This window comes from Sus scrofa, chromosome 12 (assembly GCF_054392235.1).
Source record: "Sus scrofa isolate SSC_HxYL_T2T_F1_AM1 chromosome 12, Sscrofa_HxYL_maternal_Yorkshire_Landrace_v2.0, whole genome shotgun sequence".
In the NCBI taxonomy this organism is placed as follows: domain Eukaryota; kingdom Metazoa; phylum Chordata; class Mammalia; order Artiodactyla; family Suidae; genus Sus; species Sus scrofa.
The window spans coordinates 45,611,564-45,637,491 of NC_139394.1; the positions used below are offsets into that span (position 1 = coordinate 45,611,564).

The following is a 25,928-nucleotide window of genomic DNA, read 5'->3' on the forward strand; positions in this document are numbered from 1 at the left end:
ATTAGAAGTCAGCTTCAGTAATTTAGGAAAAAAGGAGGGACAAAAAAAGGGGGGGGGGAGAAGCTGAATCACTCCCTCTGGTTGGGCAGGCACCTTGGCCAGGTGTTTTGAGTTGTACTTGGTGGATTAGGTCCTTGTCTTTCCCACTGGGCAGGGAGCTTCAGGAGAGGGTGGTTTTGTGTTCCTCATCCACCCACATCTGTATCAGCAGCAGCTGGCATGGGACCTGCCCCCAAACAGCCAATATTTGTTGATTGTCTAAAGGAATTATGAATAAAAAGCCTTGGTGACAAGAAGCCCCTCTCTTGGGCTAAACAGAATCTATTTCTAAATCCTACCACCTGCTCGGTACCCAGAAGCTTCCTCAGAAAGCGCACCAAACCGGTGTCTGCTCCCCACCCAAACAATGGGGGGAAGTAGCTCTTACGCTGGGCGCGTGGCATCCTGTAGGGAAAATAACCGGCTGATTGAGCATCACTGCATTTTTCCGGAGGGCAGGGGGGATTCTGTCTGTGGCTGTCTTGGTTGGCAGTGGTTCCCTTCTGCCTCTGAGCTAATGGGGAAGCAGATGTGCAGGCAAGGCGGCCAGCTTTGTCTTTCAGGTGGAGAGGGAGGGTCGCCTTGTCAGTAAATCAAATCGGTTCTCAGATTTGAGATGCAATATTTGTCAGGATGGTGACAGCATGCAAACATGAGGCTGGCTTCTTGGGTGTTCTGCAGACGCTGTCATTGTTGTTACAACATTCAACCTCCTGAGCACAACTGTGGTCAGAAAGCTTCCAAGTGGAACCGGCTCAGAGGCCAAATCTCTGACAGCCAGAGAGAGCTGCTGGGGCTCCTGTTGGCAAAGGAGAGAGGCTCCTTTGGCATGAGACCCCATCTGGGGCACAGGAAAACCAGAAAGCCAGCTTCTATGCAGAGGTTCAATATGGCACAATGAACCTATCTACAAAGCAGAAACAGACTCACAGACATGGAGAAGAGTCTTGTGGTTGCCAAGGGGGGGAGGGGAGTTGGGATGGACGGGGAGTTTGGGGTGGGCAGATGCAAACTGTTACACTTAGAATGGATAGGCTGTGAGGCTCTACTACGGAGCATGGGGAGCTCTATCCAATCTCTTGGGATGGACCATGAAGGAAGATTCTATAAGAAAGGGAATGTATATATATGTATCAATGGGTCACTTGGCTGCACCGCAGAAATTGGCACCACATTGTAAATCAACCACACTTTAACAACCGCAAAATGATGGCAGAAGAGCATATAATTGTTCAGCAGGCCTCTGCCTGACATCAGAGGTGGGAATTGAGAGGTCTGCATTGCTGAAGTCATCACAATATCCTTTAAGGAGTAGGCTCCGTACATATGTCACACTAGGATGCAGTGGGCACCAATCACGTGATTTTCACAAATCTATTAATGGTATTTTAAAGTCGGAGTTGGCAAACTCTGGCCCACTGGCCAAATTGGCTTGCTACCTCTTTTTGCTATGGCCTGTGAGCTAAGAACGTTGCTTATGTTTTTAAACAGTTGAAACCAAATCCAAAGAAGAGTAATGTTTTGTAGCATGAGAATGCTCTCCAGTTCAAATGTTGAGATCACAGATAAGTCTGGTTGGAACATAGTCACACTCATTTGCTTAGGTCTCATAAGCAAAGGGACAGAGTTGAGTGGTAGCAGTAGGGAGATTCCTAGTGGTCTGCAGATTCTAAAACATATACTCCCTGGCCCTTTTCGGAGAACATTTGCAGGCCCCTGATTTGCATGCTCAATTCCTGTGTCTGTGAATATGAGCGCTTCTCTGTGTTTCAGCAGGGCTGGGGGCCCTGGGGGTGGTCCCTGGGGAAGGGAGAATGGAGAGAAAGGCTGTGTGTCTAGAGGAGAGCATGGGTCTATGAAGAAGCTGGTTGGGATGGAGAATGATGTCTGTACGGTGGTTCTCTTGACTGCTAAGTGTGTGCAAGTGTATGTATCTGTGTGTGTGTTCACCCGATGGAACAGAAAAAGGGAGCAGCAGTGGTTAACAGATCCGACTAGGAACCATGAGGTCGCGGGTTCGATCCCTGCCCCTGCTCAGTGGGTTAAGGATCCGGCGTTGCCGTGACTTGTGGTGTAGGTCGCAGATGCGGCCCTGGATCCTGCATTGCTGTGGCTGTGGCATAGCCCGGCGGCTATGGCTCTGATTAGGCCCCTAGCCTGGGAATCTCTATACGCTGTGGGAGCGGCCCTAGAAAAGGCAGAAAGACCAAAAAAAAAAAGGGGGGGGGGAGCAAGATCAATATTTGTGCCAAGTGTGTTCTGGATAATACCAGCTCCAGGATGTTGTAGGTGTGACATCATAAGAATGGATTTGGCAGTCAAATAAGCATGCAAAGTTTCAGGGGTGCAAAGCAAGGCAGGTGTCTTCTCTATAAGCCTTGTGAGGACTTTTGTATGCTTATGTCCATCATGATTTTCTGAAAGGGAGATTTCAGAAATAGAATTCTCCCACCTATTTGATTGCAGAGAAGATTTAATATTCCATGATCCAGTGATACCAAGTGGCATCCAGGTGCTGTATTCACTGTGGACCACCTGTGCCGGGTCCTTTACTTACCATAAAAGAGCTGGAAGATAATTGCAAGAGGGATTCCAGTCATTTGGTCCACTAGTCAGTTGGCCACACTGATATTCATTGTGTCCTAAGACCTATCTCAGGTCCTATGACCTCAAGGAGACGTTTCACTGTTGAAGCATTTGAAAACTGGCCGGTGTCAGGCGTAGCAGATGTGAACCTTTGCTGAGAAAATCAGACTATCCCAATACCCTCCAAAGGGAGACCCAATTCCCTTCTGTGAGAAGCAGGCTTTCATCTGTACCAGGATTCTGAGACCCTGGTCAATCAGAGGGCATGGCAGCACTGCCCACCATCTACAGAGGTTTCCTGGGCCAAAGTCAATGTCACGAATCAGAAACATAGACCCACTGGAACACTAATCTGAAGGAGTTAGACAAAGAGGAATAACTGAAAAAAAATAAGTCCAGAGAAACAGGGATCAGAAAAAAAGCTCCAAAGACCATTGAGGGAATCAACGCAAGATTAGGTCCCAGGATCCAGAACTTAATCTGATAAACTAAGGACCTGAGATTGATGGGGGTGGGGGGAGAGAAGGAGTGCAAAGGTGAATGCAAAGTTATATCTGAGAAGGAGTGTGGAGAGCCAAAGTGAATGTTGTCAGGTCTCAGAGACTGATGCAAAGCCAAAAGGAAGAGCCCCCTCCCCCCGAATCTAGGAGACTGATAGAGAAAGAACAGATCAGAGGGTAAGGAGCAAAGCTCAGATTCAATAGCATTGCCATGACACCCAGAGCACCCCTCTTTGAGGCTCCTGCTTCCATGATGGCCTGATTTAAAGTTGAAGAGTTCTTGTGACCCTAGAATGATGCCCAGCCTTTTAAAGCATGGCTCCTCCATCCTCTACACCAGCAAAACGCTGGTCATGAGCGAAAACTTTTGCTTTCGGAGTCTTGACCTTGATCTCCGTACATTCTACCCAGAGCATCTTTCCCTCTTCGGCCCCCTCCCCCAACTTGTTCATTTGTTCCTTTATGGATGCACTGCATACTTACTCTGGGCAAAGCAATATGCCAAGTGGGTAGTGCACCCAAGTGGTGAGTCCCTACCATGTGTAAAAAAAACTTACCCTAATCCTAGACTTGGAGACTCAACTCTGGGAGAGGGCTGGGCTGCAGGAGCAAGGTTTTAAATATCTGTCTCATCTCAGCTACAGAGTTACCTTCCCCCAAGGGTTCCCTTTGTGTTTACAATGGTGCAATTAAATGTCTGGATAAATAACAGTTATTAAATGGGTAAATATATTCCTAATGCTAAGTAGAGCTGGAGCCTCCTGACACATTTGCTGGACTCGTTTGTTTATTTAGATCTTAGAGGAAACTGGGACATGAGTGTAATAACAGGCGACTTCTGACACATCTTTCTGGTTATTTAAATAGGGAAAGTCTGGGGCCGACTTCGAGGGGAGAGGACAGGGAGGGAGGCTGCTGTGAATATTTTTAGATCTTTTCCTCACAAAAATCACTTGCACGCAAATACCGGGATCTCTTTCAAAGCTTCTCTTTGGGCTATTAAAGCTGTGGCAATCACACAATTGAGCTACCTTTCCACCTCACACTGGCAATCTTCAAATAAAAGGCTCCTGGGCTGTAGTTTAATCTGAATAGCTGGTTTGCCAAATAAAAAAAAAGAATGCCTGTTACGATAATTAGGAGAATGTGCTTGTGGAGTTTCCGAGCCTTTCTCTTTATCACTGCTGGTGAATTGGAGAACGCATTTATCTTGCGGGGCGAGTCTGAATGGAAAGCAGGCGAGGGAAATATGGGTTTTGTGGGTGAAATGAATTTTCTGTCAGAGAAAACAGATTTCGGTGCTTGTGATAAATTTGAAACCAAAGCCTTTAAAACAAAACAAAAAAAATATGTCAGCCTTGGCCAGGGCTTTCATGTCCTTATTTCCATGATTTCATCTTCTAGGAGTACAATTAGGTATCCGTCTCATCAACCACAGTGGACCGCCACGCCCTGGGGTCCATACTCTCTAGCCATGCGTTATACTGCAAAGGCATCCCCACTGAGGACGTTCTAAGAGGTGGAAACTCGTATTTAAGCAGACCCACCCACCTTCCCTCCTTCTACCATGCACACATACACAGAGGGAAACTCCCTGGCTTTACCTATGCATGTCAAGCTGGAATTGTGTCTCTGTCTAATTTTCAGTCACACAGGTTTCCTGTCTTTACCCTGATGTTTTTCGGGTAAGGGTGAGGGTTAAAAATAGAGGTCAGAGATGTGGAGTGCTTAGAAATTCCCCACGCGTTACCAACCAGAGTTCCACTGTTAGCCAAGCTGAAGGGCTCTAGATCTGCAGGAACACTTCCTTCTCCTTCAGCATTTCCCCATCGCTGAGAACAGAGGACCAGCTTGTGTAGATGAGCAGACGAGAGAGAGAGAGGTTGACCAGTTATCCAAAGGCAGTGCTTACATTGTGGACTTCTTTTACGGTCAAGATGTCCTCTGATCTTGACTTTAAGAACAAGGTCAAGGAAGACGCATGAGGCTGTTCTGTTCATTGCTGGATTTTCTTTACGGGGCTGGAGATCCATCATGGAGTTGGCTGCCCTTCTCTCTCAGCTCTCATGGAAGAGCCCAGGACAAGAGAGGAAGTTGCCAGAAGAGTCAACAGCTGTATGTCCGTGACCAAAGGCAGACAAGAGCTAAGTTTTCATTGAACTTTCCTAGCATGGTCTATCCCAGGATATTGGCTACAGTTCCCTGTGCTATACAGTAGGACCTTGTTATTTATCCATTATAAATGTAAGAGTTTGCATCCACTAACCCCAAACTTAACCTTCTCCTTTGACTAAATCTCCCACCGGGCCTGTATTTCCGTTATCTTGATTTTTATATAATCAGGCCTTTTCGTTGTGTTTTTATATTTGCATGATCAGCTTCAAATCTTTGTGCAGTGTACTGGTCTAGAAAGCTCAGACTTGTGAGCCCATGCTGGGCAGAAGAGCTCAACCTCATCTTTGACGAGGATGGAATAACCCAAATCCCCTAAAGCCAATGTGTTTGATTCATAGAGCTGTGACCATGTCTCCTTCACGGGGAAGATTTAGGAAGAGGGAAGGCAGAGAAAGAGTCACTATTTGGTGCCAGAAAAGGTGCTGTACAGATACCATCTTTGGCTTGAAAAGACAGAGGATGGGATTAAGCAGACAGGGTGTAAATGGTGGTATACAAACTGGCTCTCAGAATTTGAGACAATGAACGGCAGGCGTAGCTACCGTTCTGTGACTCTCCATTATAACCAGTCTCCAGGGCGGGGTTTGAATAGACTCCGGAACTTGATTAATCCAGCTAGAAGTTTCCCGATTCATCATCTACATCCAGCGGTGGTGTCAGACCTGGGGAATCATTTAAGGACCAACAGAGGCCAAACAAGTCCAGCATCCCCAGATCTATCAGGGAAGACAAGATGGCAGCCATTCAGCTGAAGAGGGTGGGGATTGCTTTCAACCAAAAGAGGCAGAGCATATATTAAAAAAAATAAATAAATCCAGTGGAAGCACTTTTCTTTATCTCACACAGTGGATATGCTGGTAGGAGAATGAATATTTGAAGGGCAGAAATGTGGGAGGGGGTGTGATGACAGATACCGTCATAATATAAACGGGTAAGACCATGAGGCGAACCGGGACTGCAGGGTGTTTCCATGAATGAATTAAATTGAATCGAATTGAATCAAAGCACGTTTAGTGCTTTTAAATCAGTGCCCAGTCCCTATAAGAACATTGACTTGGGTAACCTGGCTCAATTCAAACACAAAGAGAGCATCTCAGAAGAAATCAAGCCAGCCCCCAATTCTTTCCTTCTGCGCTGTCAGGTCAGCCAGAAGCAGCACCTGGAAGAGAAGGAAGGTGATCATTTAAAGCCGTGCTACTCAGCGTGGTCCTGAACCAGCAGCTTCAGCATCACCTGAGAGCTTGCTAGAGGTACAGCCTCTTCAGCCACCCACCCCCAGACCTTCTGAGCCAGGACTGACATTTTAACCACATCCCCAGCTCATGCCTTTGCATATTAAATTTTGAGAAGCCCTTACTCAGGACTCTGAAGTCTGTCAAGTTATCTTAGGGCATCCCAGCCACCCGAAACTAATTATAGTTCTCATTATGAAATATATGTATTCATTTGCAAAACATTTACCAAGCCTCTTCCAGGAACAAGAAATGTTCTGAGCACCCTGGGGATGCAATGAGACACAACTTTGTCTCAGTCTTGAGGGAGTTTACAGTCTGATGAGTGAGTGGGGTGGTGGGAACAAAACACATGCATACATGGAAACTAATGGAAGAAGTAAGTGACATAAAAAGCAGTAAGACAGGGTTGGGGGACGTTTGCACTGTGTAGGATCAGAGAGTCAAGTAGCGTATTTAGGAGCTGGAGCTGCAGAGAACGGAGCCAGGGGGACCAGAGCAGAACCAGAGGGTCCACTGTATTCCGGGCTCCTCTCCCTGAAACACCTGAAATGGTGCATGTTTTCCCACTGGAAGGCTACCTCTTCCACCTACCAGGTGGCAGATCCTCATTTTTCTTCTCTCTTTTTTTTCCCCTCTAAGAAAATTTGTCACTAACGCTTTCCTTCATCATATCGTAAATGAATGATATCAGTTTCAAGTGGAGTCCTTTGGGCCGGATTTTGATGGACATCAAAGCTTTCTGATGAAGTAGAATTCTAAGCCACTGGTAGTGTATTGCAAATTTCCTTTTCCCAAAGGATTTTTCATCTCACCCCTTAGGCTATTGCTCATTCTTTCCGTGTATGAAGTTGACAGAGAGCTCCTTTTCTTGGAGAGGTAGCCCGGCGTGGTAGTTACAGGGCAGGTTCTGGAGTCAGACCAAGTTAGCTGGGTAACCTTGAGGACGTTTCTTCACTGCTCTGTGCTTCCTTTTGCCACCCATACAGTGGGAATAATAATACCTATCTCAAGAAGGTGTTGGCAGGATTTTAAAAATATATGGGGAAAGCGCTTGGAAGAGCTCTTGGCATGAGGGTAAATGTTCAGTCATGTCTGCCATTGTTAGTATCCTCTCTCCAAAACGTCCTAGAATTTCATGAGAACAAGAGTCATGGGGCATGTGGGGGGTTTCTGTTTCTTTTTTTAATTTTATGGGATTGTCATTGACTTCCAAAGTTGTATTAGTTCTAGGTGTACAGCAAAGTGCATCAATTATGCATATAAATATATCCACTCTTTTTCCCCATAGAGATTACAGACAATCGAGGAGATTTTCCTGTGCTGTACAGTCAGTTCTTATCATGGGATGTGTTTTAAGTATATCACTTCCCAGGGTTGTCCCCCCAAAATTCTGATACTTGGGATGTGAGCAGTCCGTGCAATTTACATGTGTAACAAATACCCCTTATAATTCTTATTGTCAGAGAAGCTGGAGAAATACCTTTCCTACTATGCACGCCACCCCTCCCCCGCCCCTGGAAGGTGGAAGGAGTTGTTTCCCATTTTTTCTGTAGGGAACCTGTGTCTATTTCTTGTTCAGGCTGTGCTGGGAATCTGTTCACACCAAAGGAGGCAGTGATGCAAGTGGAAAAGCCCATAAGCGTTGGAGTCAGATTGGCTTCGGTCCTCTCTCCTCTTAGAGGTGTGATGGATGCTGTGTGGACAAGAGCTGATACCCTGCAAGTCCCAGTGGGCAAAGGGAGCGGTGTGCTCTGAACGGAGCCTTCCCAGAGCATGGCAGCAGCAAGAACAAGCTGACCAAACGTCTCAGTCTAGGAGCTTGAGAGAGTCTGGTCAGCAAGCAATGAAGCAGGGGTCAAGGCCTGAGATGCAAATGAGGTCATGGAGTCTGGCATGGGCAAAAGAGCACGGAGGGCCAGCTGAGGTCAGAAGGGACAGGCCTGTCTCAAAGGTCTTCATGGGTGTGGATCAGAGTCTAGGACATCTGAGTGGGGAGAACAAGTGACACCAGCCATTGGGACGCACTGGTGACAGCCAGCTCTAGGGTAGAAGCTCTTTGCTCAAAGGCCTCTTTCTACTGGGTCCAACCACAGTGTGGCCACCCAGTGTTTGTGCGGACTCAGATAGGCTGTACTCAGATAGGTGACCGGCTGTCCAGGTTGTATACTGCCCAACCGCGGGGATCACCATTCACATTACATTCTGTGCAGAGAGCATCCTTTGAATTGTCCACTACGCAACCTCTACCCTCATATATGGTGGCCATGGTCACCCTGAGACTAGCGGGATGGCTTGCTTTTGATTCATCCAGAGCAGAGGTGTCAGAGCACCTCACTCAGTGGTCCCTCAGGACCCCTCCTATAGGGCAGCAGCTTAGAGGGGGCCAAAAGCAGAGAACAAAATATTGCAGGAGTTTGTGGATGGCCAGTGTGACACCGTCAGATCCAGACAGAGCCATATCCAAGAGGTCCAGCCTGCAGGAAGGGTCCATTATTTCTCTGTGCCCTTGGGGATTTTTATAGTGTAGACCTGTCCATACACACACGGAGCCTTCTTATCCTCTTTCATTTTCCTCCTTGACATCTGTCACCGTCTAATATTCTATGTGTTGTATTTTTTAAAGCTGTTTCCCCCAACTGTAATGAAAGGCCAACTAGGACCCGGCACACAGTTTGCATTAATTGTGTCCTATGGAAAGAAGCAAGGCAGGAAGAAGGGAGGGAGGGAGGGAGGAAGGAATCCACAGGTGTGTCTCTGAGTTAAACAAAGACTCTAACCTTGGCCTGGGGTACAGGGAACAAGTCCACCTACAAAGAATAAAGAACAGAAAAAACTAGGTGGGTCAAGGTGTTTGCCACATGTGTTGGGGTTCAGGGCAGAACTCCTGCCCCACTGGGACCTCTAGGTAGAAATCCAGGCACAAACCCTGGAAGAAAGGAAGCAGTTTCAGGGGCACAGAGTTTCTGGGTCCCACTGAGAACCAACCCCCCGCCACCAACGCCCCCAGCCCCAGCTCCCTCCCGCTGCGATGCATCTGCTCAGGAACCAGCCTGATGACGTCTTCAGGACCCACAGCCATACCAGGCTCAGAAGTCTCAGCCCAGGGCTGGCTTCCTCCCAGCCTTTGCAGACAGCAGGGAGAGCCGGTGGCTGGAGTCCCTGATCCGCTTTGTAAGGAGCATCATGGGTTGGCTGCCTAAACGGAGCCTCGGAACGAGCTCTTTTTATGCCTGTTGAAAGCCAGGGATGTGGTGACCTTTAAGCAGAGCCCGCAGCACATTCCTGAGGAGGATTTTATCCGCCGCCAACGGAGCACACAGGCAGACGAGTGAACACGCAAACAAAGCCAACCTCGCTGCCTGTCAGGATGCCGGGTGCTGGATGTGTGTTAATTGGATGAACAGTCTCATCTGCTTGATGGCTTTGATTTGTGCTTTGGGGTGTTCCCTCAAGATTTCTTAAACACAAATTGATCTCTGCTAATTCAGGCGTCACCACTGAATATTTTGACATGCGACACCTCCTCACTTCGGAGAACCTCAGATGATCTCTTTCTTCTCTGCAATGATCCCTGAGCCCAGAATTCCTGAAAAGCCCCCTCCTCGGGGGGGGGGGGTTCTTTCTACACTATTCTCTTAGCCCATTTTTCTTGGCTCCTTCTCCCTCCTCCAACTTTCTTGCCCTCTTCAATTTTTGTTCCAAGACCTAGATCTTCCTCTCACCTCCTCATCCCTCATCCTTCAGTCTCCCTCATGCTTTGCCCGTTTCATTTTCTTCCCTCCTTGCATTGATAAAGCCTGCATCTGGTCTTCCCACCCAGCCATCCTCATGCCCCTTGAAGCGCTGCCACCCACCCTCAGCCGCCACCTTCACCTCTGCTTCTTCTCCTTTGCACACCGCGATTTCCCCGTCCTTGGGGTTTTCTCTCTCCCTGGCCTCTACACCCCTACTCGGCCAGCCCCATGGGTGAAAGAGGCTCCCCCTGTGAGTGCTGAGAAGGGGGAGGCCGCTTTCAAAGTGTGATTGAGAAACCTTGACCTCCTTCCTTGTTGCAAGCCCTCCACAGTGTCCCCAGAGGCCAGAAACACAAACTTGGTCCAAGCAGAAAAAAAGCATACCCAAATCCCAGCATCCCAAGCAGCCTCCTGTCTGCAGGCAAGTAGAACCAGGGAAGCGAGAACCCCTGCCTCAGCAAATTACCGTGGTCAGGCGCCCTGAGCGGCAATTAGCATTTATCAGGATGAAATATCTGTTGGGCGAATGAATGACTCCATCCATAGCGAGGTACACAGAACCGAGCGTCACATCAACATGCATACTTGTTTAATGATCAATCATGGAGCAACACAATTAGACATAAATCTAAAGTCATAGCAGCAATTATAAGATCAATCTATAGCATATATACATCAAGGTAGCAAGACACAAATGGACCTCCTAAGCTTTTCCCCAGGCGATTTTGCATTGCTATCTCATTTCATTCTCTCCAAGCCCCCAAGGGACCTCATCCTGCCCTCCGCATGTTCTGTGCTCGTCATGCCAGGCGTTTCCCCCATCATCTCGGAGGCTTTCTCTGCTCCAAGCCTTCGAGTTTGCTGTTCTGTCTGCCTGGAGGCTCCATTCCTATCACCTCTTCTTCCTGTTCATCCTTGAAGACCAGCTCAAATGTTATGTCCACTGTAAAGCTTTTCCCACCTACGAAGCAGAATTTCTCATTCATTTCTTTGTTGAGTATTCTGATAGGCTGGGTGCTGGGGCTACAGCCCTGACTGACAAAGGGGTAACTAGTCCAGCCCTCGTGGCCCGCACTTGGCCCTATAGCATACATTCAGCCTTTCAGCCTTTGGCTTGCTTGTGACTTACCCACCGTGTTGTTCTTGCTTGGGTCATCTGTGTATAATATCATTTGAATGAACGAATGAATGAATGAATGAGGAAACTGAGTCCTGGGAGATTAAATGATTTGTCCAAGATCACACTCTTGGTTCAAGACTGAGGCAAGCTTAGAGTTCAAGGTTCTCACCCCTTCATCCCTGCCAGCCCAGAGTTTCCCCATATGTCAGAAGCACTTGTGTCCCTCCATACTGGCAGCTCAGGCCAAGCTTTGCCCAGGCAGTGGGTGAAGCCCAACAATTAAAGAAAAAAATATAGCACTAATGATTCAGTTAGCATCATCCTCCAGTATCAGATAGACAATGGGAGTGTTCATTTTTACATAATCTTTAAATTTGACAATCCAGTGGACTCAGCGTTTAGTCTAGTTTTAACCTCTGCATTATTCCAGTTAGCTAATGTTCACTTTCGTCGTAGTATCGGTATTCTCTAGATGTTATTATTATTACTAGTAATAGGAACCAGCTTTGAGGGTCAAGTTACTGTTGAGCATGTAATATGATTTCTTGTTCTAACACAATTCCTGAGAGTTAAGGATTAGCCTTATCTTACTGGTAAACAAACAGGAATTTTGAGATGTGAACTTGTCCAGGCACCAGATTTGGGATCTGAATCACTGCACGCTTTCCACTCTCCTGTGCTGTGGTGGGTACACCACATGTCCTGAGGAGCCTTAAACACGACCATGACTTTCCCAAAGTATGAAAAAACACATCGGTGGTCTAGGAGGAAGGCAGGGAGTCTGTTATCTGGCACCAACATGGTTTTCTGAACCCACTGCAATGGCGCCACTCTTCCCACTGAGTGGATGGAAGATGCCCTAGTGGTGTGGGGATTTTTGTAGGGAAGTCACGCCCCTCCAGCTCCTCGCAGAGCCTCCTAACAGCTCTGATATTCTGTTAGAATTCTCCCAGATTCTATCAGTGTCCATGAGTTTTACCATGTGTTCAATCCAGACTTTTTATTTTTAACTTCAGGGGGAAGAGTTAGGCTTCTGGTTACCTGGATAAGTCAGGCTAGAAGAGTTTGCTCCCATCCCTGAGCTACTGACTACTGTTCTTTGATGCTAAGGGAGCAAGAACTTGGGTTTTCTTTCTTTCCCTTTCAAAAGAAAGAAACATATTCACCAGGTCCCTGGACCATTTTCGGGGGAGTCTTTTATCACTCCAGGGACCACCAAATCCACATCCCTGAAACCGTAGGAAGTCCTCGTGTGTCTGCATCCCGGGGAATGGATGGGAACCCAGTATGTGCATCCACTCTGGAGCCCCCTTTCCCAAAGCCCATGGGACTTCATGGCAATGTTTGAGTTTTCTTGGGAACAGACTCTGAGACAGATATTTGCACGCAGGAGGTTTGAAGGCTGTGCTGTCAGGAACACTACCTGTGATGGAGCAAAAGTGTTAAAAGGTGATGCCCTTCACCTTGGCATTGAAGTAGCCCTGGGAGGCTGTCCCTCACTCAAGGAAAGGGTGAGCCTCTGGACTCAGCATCACCCACTCCAGGGCAGAGCAGGTAACTTCGAGTAAGGCAGCTTCCTTTTTTTTTTTTTTTTTTTTTTTTGGTCTTTTTGCCTTTTCTAGGGCCACTCCCATGGCAGCATATGGAGGTTCTAGGCTAGGGGTCTAATTGGAGCTCTAGCCACCGGCCTATGCCAGAGCCATAGCAATGCGGGGTCCGAGCTTCATCTGCAACCTACACCACAGCTCATGGCCACGCCGGATCCTTAACCCACTGAGCAAGGGTAGGGATCAAACCTGCAACCTCATGGTTCCTAGTCGGATTCGTTAGCTACTGAGCCACGATAGGAACTCCTGGGTAAGGCAGCTTCCTTAACTAGTGGACGAGTGCCTTAGACTTGAGGAGGGGTCTCAGGCACTCACTACAGAGGGTTTCATGCTTCACCTGTAATGTAGAGAAGCCTGTTGCCTTAGCACAGAAGCGAGCTCCTCCCACTATCTCCAGCTGCACCCCGATCACTACAGTTCAATGCTGGACACAAGTGGACCCCCAATAAATGTCTGCAGGATTGAACTGCATCCCAGAATATTCATGGCTCTTGCAGACCCTCTGGTTCATTTCCTTAAGATGAAGAACCCAGAGAGGCCAAGTGTCTTCATCTTAGATGCACAGCTTGTTAGAGCCAATGACTAGGTCCAGGCCCTGGGACCAGTGTTTTCTCTCCCCAGCCCTGCTCCCTGCCCCTGGTCTTTTTAGATTCCATCTCAAAGGTAACAATGAGCTGATGTTCACATTTGAATGAACACACTCCACAAATTGATCTGGCCTGGATGTCACAGAGGGCCTTCTTATCTCCTTGCAGGATGCTGGAATTGAATGGTCTCTGAGGGCTCACCCTATATTGTCTGGAAAATGTTGTTTTTCACCGTGAACTTTCCATCGAGTCGTCTAGATGAGTATTTCCCACCCTTGTGCATCTGGGGCATAGCATCCCATTTCCGAAACTAAAGGACAGATCAGAGGAGCTTACATCCCTCCCTAAGCCCTCATCTTTGGGGGCTGTGATGGTGTGAACCCCACCCCAATACACACGTTTACACCTGCAGCACCTCACCCGCTCTCAGTGCTCACCAGCCCCATCTGAGCATCATTCTCATCTCCATCCTTCTAGGAAAATGTGAGGTCACTTGGGCCACTTTACACCCTGGGGAGCCTTCCAGACACACAGGACACCTGAACTGAAGGGCTGCAGCCCAGCATCTTGGAAACACCCGCAGGAACTGTTGCACCTGCTCTTGCTGTAGGACCACCCAAGCCTCACTGCCACGTGACTCCAGTTTAGGGTGGGAGAAGCCTTGCCCTTGTCATAGGAGTGATTATAAAATCACCCAGGGCATAGCACTTGGGAGCCCCAATCTCCCGGGCAGACTGGGGCTCCCAGGAGGTGGCTCAGTGGAGCAGATGAGTGGGGACTTGGAGGTGAATCTCAACAAACCACCCTAGCCCTTCTCATCAACTTCCTCAGCTGGAGAGTGGGGATTAAGAACAGCTCTAACGCGGAGTTCCCGTCATGGTGCAGCAGAAACAAATCTGAGTAGGAACCACGAGGTTGCAGGTTCGGTCCCTGGTCTTGCTCAGTGGGGTAAGGATCGGGCATTGCCGTGAGCTGTGGTGTAGATCACAGACGCAGCTCAGATCCTCTGATGCTGTGGCTCTGGCGTAGGCTGCCAGCTACAGCTCCGATTGGACCCCTAGCCTGGGAACCTCCATAAGACAAAAAGACACATACACACACACAGAACACCTCCAACAAAGCGCATGTGGGACTTAATGCTTTTAAGTGTCATTGTCTTTATTTGTTTAAGAAAAAAATCAAACCATATGAAAATGACGAGGGAGAAAATAACAGCAGTAATAATAATAATCTGAAATCCTACCCCCGTGAGATAACGGCCTTTTACCTTTTGGATATTGAGCCCTTTTAAGCCTCTTTTTTATGAGCACAAGTATCGTTGTGTTGGGGGGCAGATGGAATGATAAAGTTTATTAGATGCTTAGCACATGCTTGGCAGACAGAAGGATTCAGTAAAGGCAGACTAACTATGGCCTCCATCTCGCCATCACCAGATCGGGAGAAAGTTATGTCCTGAAAGCGGCTTAGAATTTGGACCCATGGATTTGAGTCCAGATTCTATCCCTTATGAGACGTGTCATTGGAACAAGTCCAGCAGTGTCTCTTGGTGTGTCTCTTCATCTGGATAATGAGATAATGACACTTGTTTTGTGTCAGTGGCTGCAGTCAGGCCAGCCCCGGTTGTGAACCTCGGCTCTGTTTATGTAACTTTGGGGCAAGCATTTTTTGTTTGTTTGGTTTCTTACTCTCTTAGCTTGGGTTTTCTTACACTTAAAATGCTGCTAATAGCCTATGGCACAGCCATTCTCCAGGGATGAAGTTTGCACGGCTCTCATTACAGAGATCGGGCCACAGCAGAGACCCAATAAATGCAAACAGGCAGCAGAGTAGAAGCAGCAGGAGCAGCAATGATGGAATCCGCACTTGGCTGCATTATTGCAAAAATAAAACGAAACAACGCCAACAAAAATTCCAAAAAGCGCTTTACACAGATTTGTCATCATTATTCCTATCAACGGATGGAGTATGTGTGTGGCAACTTTATTAGAAAATCTATGAATCATACAGATATCTCTTGCCCAGCTAAATGTATAAAACAGGCTGCAGAGATTTTCAGGGTCACCATCAGGATAAGAGTATTAACATCTCAATTTAGGGCTCCTCCTCATTTGTTATCCGTTCTTTCCACAGACACCCATGTAACAGTTGCTGTTCTGAAAGCACTTGGTGGTTTGCTGCAAAGGCGGTGGGTAGACCCTTACCTCTTGGGCAAGCCCTGTTCTGGGCAGTTCATGAATATGTCCCAACAGCTAGGAGAGGTGGTTGATCCAGATTCCATCTTGCAGTTGAAGAAACAGGTGCGTGGGGACAAATTTGCCCAGGGGCACAGAGCTGGGAAGAGGAGGACCTTGGAGTCCTGTCTTTGAGCCCCTGACCTCTGCCCTCTATTGCATAGACGTTCCCAACAGAGTTGCCTTTGCCTCTCTGTGTGTCACCTGCCAAACAGCCTGACCCATGGCATCCACAGAGTTCAAACCCACAACAGGGCACAGGAGTTTCCTAAGCCACTTTTTAAAGACAGGTATTTTCTTCTCTCCAAATGAAAAATAAAAGGTGTTACAAAGCACCCGAGATATCTATGAAATCAAAACACCAGCTGTGACATTTTCCAATTTCTGACTTCAAAATATTTCCTTCTGACTGACAGCCCCTACAAGCCCACTTCTTGGGTTGAGTGTAATTAATCTCTGTTATTTTGACCGCCACGGGTGCAAACTCATCACCATCTCTCAGCCTGGAAGCCGGCCAGTCGTCTAGCCGCTCCCCACCTCTGCATCCTGGTGTTTTCAAAGCCAAGTGGAAGCAGACAGCGAAGGGAATGGGGACTGTTACCCATGCCCAAAGACCTGTGTGTAGCACTCAGAAGCAGGAGACATCATAGGACAATGAGAGATGGAGTCAAGGGAGATCTGAGACCCACGGCCAGTCCCACCACTACTGGCCATGTGACCTACAGCCCATTGCTTATCCGCCCTTCATTTTCCCATTTGTGAAGTGGGAATAAATGAAGCAATGAGGAGGTCCCGTGGTGGCGCAGCTGTTAACGAATCCGACTAGGAACCATGAGGTTGCGGGTTCAATCCCTGTTCCTTGCTCAATGGGTTAAGGATCCGGCGTTGCTGTGAGCTGTGGTGTAGGTCGCAGGCGTGGCTCAGATCCCACGTTGCTGTGGCTCTGGTGTAGGCTGGAGGCTATAGCTCCAATTGGACCCCTAGCCTGGGAATCTCCATATGCTGATGGTGGGGCCCTCGAAAAGACAAAAAGGCCAAAAAAAAAAAAAAAAGCGATGAAAGAGGTCCTGTGAAATATTTAAGTATGTAAACAAATCATGTGTAAACTCAGAAGGATTATTATTACATCAGCCTCCTCGTCATTACTAGGATTAATCTTACTATTATCTGCGTGGATGCCATGACTGCGTCTTTGCCACTGACCCAGTTAAGCACACATGTGGAGCCAAATGGCAAAGCTACCCCCTCAGCCTTGTGGTAACTGTGTTGTTATATACAAGGTTTGGAGAACCTTCAAACCTTCAAAGGAGAACCACTCCTTCCTGCCTGGGAAATCCCAAATATTTAACCATCAATTTTGTCCCCTCTCCAAACCCTTGGGTACACTACTGATTTTTTGAGTGGGCAGGACCTTGTGGGAACCCACCGGAGGTTCTTGGTTCCTGACATAACAAGATCTCCCAAGGAGAATCTCCCTGGTTTGTGGAGGGCAGGGTCCTGCATCCAAAGGATTCTGCATTGAAAGGAACCTGCTCCATGTGTCATTACCAACATGATGGGCTGCTTATACCCTGCTGGTCCTCATACCTTTGCAGGGCCTCAGTGTGCCCATCTGTCCAATGGGAAATGGACTAGCTGATCTCGGGGTGCCTTCCTCCTGACATCCTATGTTCTCTGTTCTGTATATGAGGATTCTTATCCACCTACTCCACTCCCAAGGGGGAAAGAGGCTGGCACCCTGGGCAGACATCCTACTGAAATCCTAGAGCTTCTCCTTTCTCCTTGCTCATCACTCCCCACTCTAAACAGCAAATGGAGGGGACTGATTTTTCCCCTCACGTGACGTGCAGCCCAGGGAGATGGATGACAGTCCTGGCTCAGGTACCCAACCTTTCTGTGCCTTGGTTTCTGCATCTATCAAAAGGGATAACAATAGCCCTATCTCATGGATTTCTTGAGCAGAATAAGTGAGAATAATGCCAGAGAAGTGGAAGCGTCATGTCTGGTACATGAAAAATTCTTAATCTGTATGAGCTGCTGATGTTATTAGCGTCTCCTCTTCCTCCTCATCATCATAATCATCATTGTCTTATCAGTCAGGGTTTAAAGGAGAACTAAATAGGAGAGATAGATAATAGATTTATTATCTGTATATGGACTTATTATAATAGACCAATTTATGCACATGTAGGGGCTAAGTAAATGCAAGCTCTATAGGGTGGGCAAGCAAAGATCATGAGCAGGCCGGAATCCCCCAGACATGAGCTGAAATTTGTTGTCCAGAAGTAACAGTCAGCAAGGAAGGTGGGCAAAGAGGGAAGCTGGAGGAAGAATTGCAGACCCAGGGGTCGTTGGGAGTCTCTGAGCTCAAGGAAGGCCAAATCCTTTTTGAAAATGCTTTTCTGACTAGACGTACCCAGCATAATCTCCCTTTTGCTTAAAGTCGACTGATTAGGGACTGTAATCACATTTGGAAAATCCCTTCAGAGTGGTACCTAGATTAGAGTTTGATTGAGAAACCGAGATCCCACCAATGGCCACCTTCTCTCCCCTGACTTCTAAGACCCAGGTCAGGTGTAACTTCTCCCAGGAGGCCTTCCTTGACCTCTCAGGTTGAGTACAGGGCACTTCTTTGGGCTCAGCCCCTTTGTCACAGTATAAGGACATGGGCTTCTCCCCACCAGACTTAAAGCTGTGGGTTTGACTCATCTCTGAGTTCCAAGGTTTCGCTGAGTGCTTGGCACAGAGAGGCACTTAATCTACCTTTACTAAACAAACAAACCCAGGAGTTGTCACCAAGGCCCAAGAAGACTGGCTTTCTCTTCCTTCCCCTTAAGAAGCAAACATGCAGTGTCAGGGTGAAGTCTAGGATAAAGAATTGTATGACAATATTTCAGCATGGCGGTGCACGAGACTTCTCAGCTCCTTCACGGGGTGGGGTGACAAAACAGGAGTGATGAGGGGGATACCCAGTTTCTTGGGCTGATCCACTGTTCATTGTGTCTGGAGAGTAATTGTCAAATCTGTGTCTCATGACTGGGGAGATGCTAGTTCAAAGGCCACTAGTCTTAAGGGAGAGGTGCAAAGTGGAGTTGTTAGCGTTGAGCAGATTTTTGTCACCGGAGGAATGCCGGAGAGCTCACAAGAGTCTAAGGTGTCAATGGCATGGGGGACAGACACCAGAAGAACACTTTCCCTGAGCAGGTGCAGATGAGTCTGAAACATGTCCTTCTGGGGCCTCCCATTAAGTAAGAAAAAGAATACAAAGTAACAAATACAAAATAAAGTACAAATATGAGAAAGAATGATTTGAATGAGAAATGACTACAACAGACTCTAAATTTAAAAACAGCTGACACATATTGCAAACACAATATCCAGAAAAATATGAATGTGTTTATTAATGAGCTGCTGGACCCACCTCTCTAATACTTTCTTCCTACCTCTTCTGCCTTCATAGTCTGTGACTGCATCTTCATAGGATAATCATTTTGTGATATCGTTTTCTAAAGCATGGAATAGAAATGTCATTCAGCTCTTTGTCTCACCCTGTTGAACAAAAAAGATATTATTGAGAGCTGGGGTGCATCAAACACAGATGGACCCACTGTGTGCACTGCTGTTACACGCGTGTGCCTTACAAATTCGGGAATTCTGATAAATTCTACTTTGATAAATTCTATTCTGCTAGACTCCATTTAGAAAACGAAAGAAGCCTATGGTCCCTAATGGTACAGATGTATCAATGTACACACTAACCATTTCTGCAAGGAGGAGAGGTCTGTTTTGACCAGGGATCGGCAGAGACTGAATCTTCTTCTGTAATGCTACATGCCTCGAGACTGGGAGAACTGTCCACAGACTAGCTTCCAGCTCTGTACATTTCACACCTTGTTTCTCCTCTGTGACCCACATGGGCATTAGATGCTGCAGAACCTGTTCATCTTCCTGTATGACCCAGCTCTGCCCATCACAGTGCCACACCCGTGGGCTGGTATGGTGGGCGGAGGGATATTCCTGGAGGCTGTTTCTACACCAGCATGGCTAGCGGTAACTTAACTATACACAAACGTGACTGCCATCCCTCTAGACTATCCCTCTAAACCCCAAATAAATGTGTCCAAAATGCCACCTCCCCTGAACCAGATGCCACAACTGTCCAAACCACTCAGCACCCTCAATATGAAGGGAGGTGTGATGCAGGAAAAGTCAGAGAGGGGAGGGGCCACAGTCCTAATGGATCAACCCTAGGATAGGTTGTTAATTTTGTAAACTTTATCAAAATATATAACTACATTGCTAGGGCCTTCCAGGAGTTTGGAGGGAGCCCGTAGGATAAGGAATCCCCCTGGGCGGCTGAAATGCTGTACATCCATATACGCACGCCTGTGTGTGTGTGTGTGTGTGTGTGTGTGTGTGTGTATACACACTTAGTGTAGGACCGCAGTCCTCTGCTAAATCTCACAAATACAGCCTATTTCCATGTCTATAAAGTGTGGATAATAGTATGTTGTTGGGAGCATTTAGCAACCGTGCTGACTTGGATGCCTGGACCACAAGAGTGATGGGTAAATGCCATTTTTTAAAGTATAGTTGATTTACAGAGTTGTGTCAATTTCTGCTGTACAGCATAGTGACCCAGTCAGACATAGTGATAGACACACATTCTTAGTCTCTTACCATCGTCCATCATGGTCTATCCCAAGAGACTGGATGTAGTTCCCTGTGATGTACAGCAGGACCTCATCGCCCATCCACTCTAAATGTAATGGTTTGTATCTACCAACCCCAAATAGCCCGTCCATCCCACTTCCTCCCTCTTCCCCCTTGGCAACCACAGGTCTGTTCTCTATGTGTGTGGGTCTGTTTCTGTTTTGTAGAGCGATTCATTGGTGCCATACTTTAGAGTCTACATGTAAGTGATATCATGTGGCGTTGGTCTTTTTCTGACTTACTTCCCGTAGTATGATCATCTCCAGTTGCAGCCATGGTGATGCAAATGCCATCACTCTGTTCTCTTTTATGGCTGAGTAGTATTCCATGGTATGTATGTCCTACATCTTGTTAAAAAAAGATACATGCACACCTGTGTTCATTGCTGCAATATTCACAATAGCCAAGACATGGAAACAGCCTAAAGGTCATTATTATTATTATTGCATCATTTTAGAGCCACACCTGTGGCATATGGAGGTTTCCAGGCTAGGGGTTGAATCGGAGCTGTAGCTGTCAGCCTACACCACAGCCACAGCAACACCAGATCCGAGCTGTGTCTGCAACCTACACCACAGCTCACGGCCACGCCGGATCCTTAACCCATTGGGCAAGGCCAGGGATCAAGCCTGCGTGTTCATAGATCCTAGTCAGATTCGTTTCCGCTGAGCCATGGCAGGAACTTCCCAAACGTCATTATTAAGAGTCACTTCTATGAGATGCCCCTACCTCCCACACACTCAGTAGCACTCCTCCTGCCACCACCGCTTCACCTGGCATCTCCATCTTGCCACTGTCGTATTTATCACTGTCCCCCTCCCCAGGTGGGATCCGTCCTGAGAGCTCTGGCTTTGTTCCTTTATCTCTGAATCCTGGTACCTGTCCCAGGGTGGAGCATCTTACAGAAGCTCAGGAATGTTTATTGGCAGCTTCTCTTCCTTGGACCCAAAAAGTGTGTTGAATCTTTTTGCGACATGTAGCACCACCTGCTAATTAGCCTTTTTATGACATGCGAATACTCTTCCATTACTCTCTCTGGAGGGGGCACCAAAACACCCATCTCCCTTCCTGCTATAGATGCCAGCACTGGGGTGCACACTTTTTTCTGCAGGGGGGCGCTCCCTGTGCACAGAGAGCACTTAGCCAGAAACAAATGCTGCTTCCAAGAAGGTGAGACTAGCCCCGGACCTCTGGGTCCTGGTAGAACCAGCTCAGTCCTTCACCCAGGCAACTCTGGGAATCATTGCTGCAATGGGACAGAGCGCACGTTTTAAGGGGGAAGCTTGCTTTTGTGAGCGCAGTCTGTGAGCTGTGGCTGCTCCCTGCTGTTGGCACGTCCCCTCCTGGACTTTCTTCACAAGCACCTTGGAAGTGCCCATGGGCAGGCCTGCAGTGAGAATGCTATCTGCAAATCAGTCACGGTCCATCCAAGAAACCCAATTTTCCAAAGATGTCTAATTAGCAACTCTTTGCTAAATTTGTTCCCATCGCAGTATGAAAGCACGTGTTTGCAAAGAGGAAACTTAACCCACCTTTGACAGTAGGCTGCAGTTCACACTTCTCACTACTTCACACTGAGTTGGTGTAAAATGAGCCTGATCCATTTTTGCCCCAGTTTGGAGTTCCCACTGTGACTCAGCAGGTTAAGAACCGACATAGTGTCCATGCGGATGTGGGTTCCATCCTTGGCCTCGCTCAGTGGGTTAAGGATCCAGCGTTGCGGCAAGCTGCAGCATAGGTTGCAGATGTGGCTCAGGTCCCATGTTGCTGTGGCTGTGGCATAGGCTGGCAGCTGCAGGTCTGATTCAACCCCTAGCCTGGGAACCTCCATATGCCGCGGGTGCAGCCGTAAAAAGAAAAAATAAAACTTGCCCCAATTTTCTGTTAGGCCTGAAGGGTGACTTGTCTACTTAAGGGAGATAAGCCATCAACCCCCCAGCCCCCAGACCCCTTCTTTCTCTCCCACCTCAGCCAAATGCCCTCAGAGCTTGGCACACAGATGGGGTGGCGCGAGACCAGGATTCCCAAGAAGTGCTGACAGTGAGTAATGAAGGTTTCCTTTGACAGCAGCAAAATGGAAAAAATAAAGAGTCACGAATTTTCATAAAATGGAATTTATGAAATTTGAAGGACCATTCTTTTTATGAGATTAAAATCTTATTATTTAGCTGTGTATTAAAATGTCCTTTTTAGGTGAAATGATGGTGATAGCTGATAGTAAGTTCTCTAAGTGCAAAATAAAAAAGCTGGTCTCCAAATTCACATTTGACTTTTTATGATTATCGTGTTCTTAGTTCTTGACAGCCAGAAGCCTGGGAGTCTCAGTTTGAACCTGGAGTTCAAAGCCACCCTTCCCTGCTCCACGTGGGAATCCTAGAGAAAAGAGGCTGAGAAATCAGCCCGTGCTCTGGGTCCCTAAGTCAGATTTATGGCCCTTCCACCTGCCAGTGAGTCAAACAGGTGTTTCCATGGCCTGGTACTGGGCCTGGTCTATCCATGATGGTCAAGGTGGTGCAGGCTGGGGTCCAAATGCAGCCTCTTCTCTTACTTCCAACCGTGTGATCTCAACCAAGCCCCTTAACCTTTCTGGGACTGTTTCCACACCCAGAAAGTTGAACATAACAACTGCCTGGCTTGAGATGCTACAGCTGACAGCAGTCAGCTGCATGCAGCAGTCATGCAGTCTCAGCTGACAGCAGTGACCCGGGACGGCAGGTGTAGAGTTCCCCTCTCAAGGAGCCCTATGCGTAATTCAAATCCTCTTTCTTTCTTTTTTTTTTTTCTGCTTTTTTTTTTTTTTTTTTTTTTTTTTTTTTTTTTTAAGGGCTGCACGCACAGCATATGGAAGTTCCCAGGCTATGGGTCCAATCAGAGCTACAGCCACAGCAATGTGGGATCCCCACTGACTGAGGCCAGGGATCGAACCCGCATCCTCAGGGATACCAGTCGGATTCATTTCCACTGCACCACAACAGGAATTCCAAATGCTCTTTCTGGAGTGGTAGAATCTTCCACCTCCTCCGGTGTCTTGCCATCTTCTTAAGGGCCTGGTTTGTGCTGTTAGATTCCTCATGCCCTTTAGAACCTGCAATTTAGAATTTCACAGAGAAAAGCCACTTGAGAGGATTTTAGTGACCACTGGACCATTGGTCTAATGACCATCCCCACCCAACTCCAGTCTCCTAATTCCAAACTTTGGACCCCCCACCCCCCAGCCACACCACAGGTGGAACGATGCTTTTGGTACCCTGGGCTCTCACACGGAGGGTTCCTGCTGCATTCCTGCCAAGGGCATCTCTGGAGATAGCACGACACAGAGAGTCGGATACACTTACGATGATTGAATAACCTTCTCATGGAGCATCATAAGTGGAAGGGATGGTGTGTTGACGGGGCTGGTTCCTGTGTTCTTGCTGTTTCCCCTAATGTCGTCACATTGTGGTTTAATAACCCTCATGTCTATACATTATCGTCACCAAAAGCTTGTCGGCCCAGCGCCACGTTTGGTGCGCGGGCTCAAAGCGGCTGACTGCCTTCCTGGGCCCCACCCTCTTGACTTACACCCTTGCCCTCCGTGCCTGCCTCCCTCATCCAATTCCACGGCCCTGCCCTGTCTTCAGCTTCTTCCAAGACCAACGCTTGAGAAGGAGATTCCAAGAAATGCATCCACAGACCCCTGAGTGAAGCAAGGAGCCAGCCAGTCAGGGGTGCTGGGGAGAGGAGCCTTGGCTCCTAATCAGACGGTGAGGATTAGAAGGAATGATTGATGGCAAACTCGGAACATGGGCAGTTTGGGAAATAGGTCTGGGAGCAAAGGTTTAGGATGATGGAGTCCCCCCGAACCCCCAATGATGGGTGGTCTCTGCGCCCTCAGATTCCTCTGGAGAAAGTGTTTGCCTGTCCTGTAAGGCTGCTTATTGCCCCATCTTTACTTACCCTGTGCCTTCACATATATTAATTATTATACCCATTTTACAGATGAGAGAACTGAGGCTCAGAGCCATTAAATAACTGGGGCTGGGCCACATGGCCAAGCCCAAGAGTCAAGTCAAGGCTCCTTGGCACCAAAGCTCTAAACTGTTCAGGAGATGGCCCCCCAGAACAGCAGGATTTGCTTGCCCTCCTGCCCTGCCGCGCCCAGAGCACCCTGGGCTTTGTGAGCAGAGCCTGAGCTGGTCCCTGAGCACCAGGGTTCTGTGGGCAGTGCCTACCGCTTCCTGGTTCCTGAGGGTTTGCAACTGCCTAGCTCCCCCCCCCAACCCCCACCCCCACTGGACCACACTCTCCACTTGTAATTGGCTGAGCTTGGATTCATCAGGTCTCTCTGGCTCTAAACCTAATGGGTTTTTACAGCCACCTGTAGTTTCTCTACTATATCACCTGCCCGAGTGATGGCTGAGTGCTTGGCACTACTGTCTCCATGTCTGGGAATAGGTTTGCACTGGGCTTTTGCCATTTCCCTTCTTGGTCTCACTTGTGAGCTGGGACACATTCTGGCCACGTGGAACCCGGCAGTTAAGGGTGTGACTGCTAAGGCCGGGTCCCAGCCCAGATACCTGCTCTGTCATCCCTAGAGTGGGATGTTGTATGAGTCACTCCTTCTAGGGACCTTAGTTTCTTGTCTATAAAACTAAGGTAAGGAGAGTCATGCTTCCTAGGATTGTGTGGGGATTAAATGAGTTGGAAAAGGGGGGCATGTGAAGGGTGCTTGGCATGCAGTAGGCACTCAGTAAATATTCATTACTAGTAGTAGCCTCATTCCATTAAAAACGCTTTTGCTGGAGAATCCCTCTGACATTCTTACTTCAGAGTGCAGAACTTTCTGCGTCGGCTTATTGCCCCCACACGCTTGCCACCCCCTCCAGTGCAAAGATCCTGGGGCAAAGTTAAGGCTCAGGCTGTCTGCCAGGAAAACCGAAACCGCTGGGGTGGGGGTGGGGGTGGGGGGGTTCCCATTCTGAGCGCTAGACAGAGGCCCCAGCTGGCTTTATATGTAATCGAACTGATTAAGCTGCACGTTAGCCGGGGATAAAGCTTCTTACCAAATAACTAGGCTTTTACTGAGCCAGGATGATAAATGCAATCTTAATACATTGGTAATAAAAAGAGATTCCCCCCCCCCCCCCCCCGCCGCCCCATTCTGAGTTTCCAAAGGCTTTCGGGCTTTATCTGTGTTCAACACCGCCATCTAGAGGCTCTCTGGAGAATAGCACCAAGGCAGAACTGATCCCTTTTTAAGAAACAATTGGAATGTCAGCAATCGGTAAGAGGTTCAAAGCAGACACTCTGGGAAGCCAAAGGTGTTTGCGAAATGACTGCTAGCAGTTACTTATTGCCCTGAAAATGGCATCTTTCTCTGATTGCATGGCCCTGCTGCATGGCTCAGTGGTTGTTCCTGTGA

General features: G+C 47.8%; 1 protein-coding gene across 1 annotated transcript in view; it reads left to right on the forward strand.

Moving 5' to 3' along the window:
* The window catches only part of LOC100627824 (acid-sensing ion channel 2), a 391,320-nt gene that overhangs the window by 339,558 nt on the left and 25,834 nt on the right, over positions 1-25,928 (forward strand). The gene's annotated exons all lie outside the window — the stretch shown is intronic.